The following is a 2750-nucleotide window of genomic DNA, read 5'->3' on the forward strand; positions in this document are numbered from 1 at the left end:
GACACCTCTTCCATATATGGCATTGTCGTGGACCTCAGAAATATATAGAAGTAAAAGATGAAATAAGTTGCCCCCTTGTCCTCAATGGTGTAACAATCTATTTGAGAAAACAAAGCATTTTACACATAGAGAAATGTTCTTGTATGTGCTAAAACAACGTGAAAGGTCAAGGACAGTGATATTCCTGATAGATGTAGATTAGGTGGCATATCGTGGTTAGACAAGGAAAAGTCCCCCGTAGCATGTAGTGGTAGAATGGTTGAAGAGTGATTCACAAAAGCTATCCACAGTGTCAAAGCTCATTCCCAGGCGGTTATTGCGATATGGCACTATCCTAGAAATGGGCAGTAGAGACATAATTTTTTTTTCATATCATTTATCTGAGATTCTAATCTTATTAGAATGTTTGCAAACAATGTTAGGTTGAAACAAATGAAAAAGGATCATAATTTATAGATTTGTTTCATTTATATGCTAGAACGTATTTGTTTAAACAATTATTAAATGTTTACTCTAAAAAAAACCCTGACTTACTCATTGTGTCCATTCCTGCAGATTTAAGAACCTCTTAAAAATGAGAAAAAGATGTTAAATGAATATGCAAATGGAGAATTTAGTTTTCATGGAGGTTTAAAAATCAGTCAATTTGAAATGGATGCTCAGAAGAATAATCTAAAACATAAGGTTATTACCTTTATTACCAGTTTGGGAACCTACAAAGTTGTTTAATTTTTGGAAATATAAATATCTTAATGCTTTTAGCAGTGAAATGAAGATTTTTATTGAATTGTATGGACTTGGTACTAATGAAAAGATAGCTTTTTAATGTATTATTTGTCTAAAATGGGGCATACTGGGGCATGCTGATTCTTTTATGCGTTGAGCCCTGGCCAATGATCTAACACCAAGCTACACCACTGCGCGACCACAACCCACTGGCACCAAAACTGCTGAGGAGCCTGCAGCGGGCAAGGAATCCCAGCACCTTGGATGACAGGAGGGCTCGGGCTCCTCCTCCCCGGCCTGGGAAGACCATGCTTCCCCCGCGCCCTCTCCCCTCCTCCTGGCCACCCCAGCCAGGCTCGCGGTTCCCCTTACCTGTTCATCTTGTGTCTGTCATCCAAGCCGTTTTTCCTGAGTAAGAAGATCTGCTTCATTTTCGCTGCCTTCCCCGCTGCTGGCAGCTCTGTGCCTCTTCCCAAGATCTCCGTCCCAGACGCGGTGCCAGGGCTGTGAGCAGACGCCGTCACCATTCTCGCGCCAGGCCGGCCCCCCCACTCCGCTGGCCGGCGAAGGGGCCCTAGGGCGACTCCTCCCTGCTCTCCAAGCCAAAATCTTTGCGGTAGAGGCCGTGGGGCTTCGGAGACACCTGGGCTGCCCCTGGCTTGTCACAGCCTCTGGACCCCAACGCTAGTAAGACAACAGGGCCTGACCATAGCCTCCGACGAGGGAACATCGGTTTCCCGCCTGTCGGACCAGTAAGGGCGGCCGGGTGACTCCGCTGAACACAGTGCGAGGGGTGGGGGGGAAACCCCTTCAGGACTCGGGGTCCTGCTGCGCATGCGCGAAGGCCCAGGGAAACTGCCCAAAGAAAATCTCTCTGCAGCCTGCGCTGTCCCGGCCAGGGCTGCTGCTCCGCGCCCCTGACGCTGGTGGGGCTCTCCCGGGCTGCTTCAGTGGTACCCAGTGCGCCGCCTGAGCCGCGCGGAGCGGACCACTAGCGCTAAGCACCGCGCGGACGGACACCTGGGACAGGCCGGACACCTCGCGGACGGACGCCCCGCGGACGGACACTCCGCGGACGGACACCCCGCGGACGGACACTCCGCGGACGGACACCCCGCGGACGGACACCCGGGACGGAGCCGAGCGCCTCGCGGACGGACACCTGGAGTAGAATCGAAGATCTCGCGGACGGACACCTGGGACGGTCCGAGCGCCTTGCGGATGGACACGTGGGGTCGGGCTGAGCGCCTTGCGGGCGAACACCTGGAGTCGAATCGAATACCTCGCAGACGGACACCTGGGACCGGGCTGAGCGCCTCGCTGACACCTGAGATCTGTGCCGCCACTGCGCCAGGCTCACTGCCCGGCTTAGCTGTGCGGCAAGTTCGGACCCTCAGGTCCGCGCTGCTGGGGGCGCGCGCGGGGTTGGGTTGTGAGGGCTGCCGGCGCCCGCGTGGGAGGTAGGTCGCGGCTGCAGCTCTGGCGCCCTGGAGAGGGAAGAGGGGCCGCCGGCGCTGTGCACTGAGCAGCCACGGGGATGGGACTGAGCGGCCGATTCCCGCCCCTGTGCCACCACTGCCATCGGTGGACTGCCAGGCTTGGCCTCCGCCTCCATCTGACCCCCGGATCTGCGTTGCCGCGGGCTCGGGCGGCTGGGAGGGTCCTCGCCCCCGGGAGCATGGAGAGGTACCTGTTGAAGCCGATGCAGAGAACCACTTCCTGAGCACCCACCTGCAGGCTCTGCACGTGCTGCCAATATGAGAAGGCAAGGATGAAGAAAAGTACATTGATGTGGTGATTAATAAATGCCATGTGAATATAATCTAAAAATCCTTAAAAAGTACTAATATATACTACATAAATATTATATAAGGATTGAAAAATACAGCTAAACAAGAAGATTAGATCATCCACGATCATGCCACAGTAGCATCATGGAGAACTATGATTTTGTAAGGTACTCTAACATATTAGCTGTGTCAACTTTATAGTTGGTTAGATTCTGGGAGAAGTGAAGGATTTCA

This window comes from Propithecus coquereli, unplaced genomic scaffold (genome assembly GCF_000956105.1).
Source record: "Propithecus coquereli isolate 6110/MARCELLA unplaced genomic scaffold, Pcoq_1.0 Scaffold177, whole genome shotgun sequence".
NCBI classification, from domain to species: domain Eukaryota; kingdom Metazoa; phylum Chordata; class Mammalia; order Primates; family Indriidae; genus Propithecus; species Propithecus coquereli.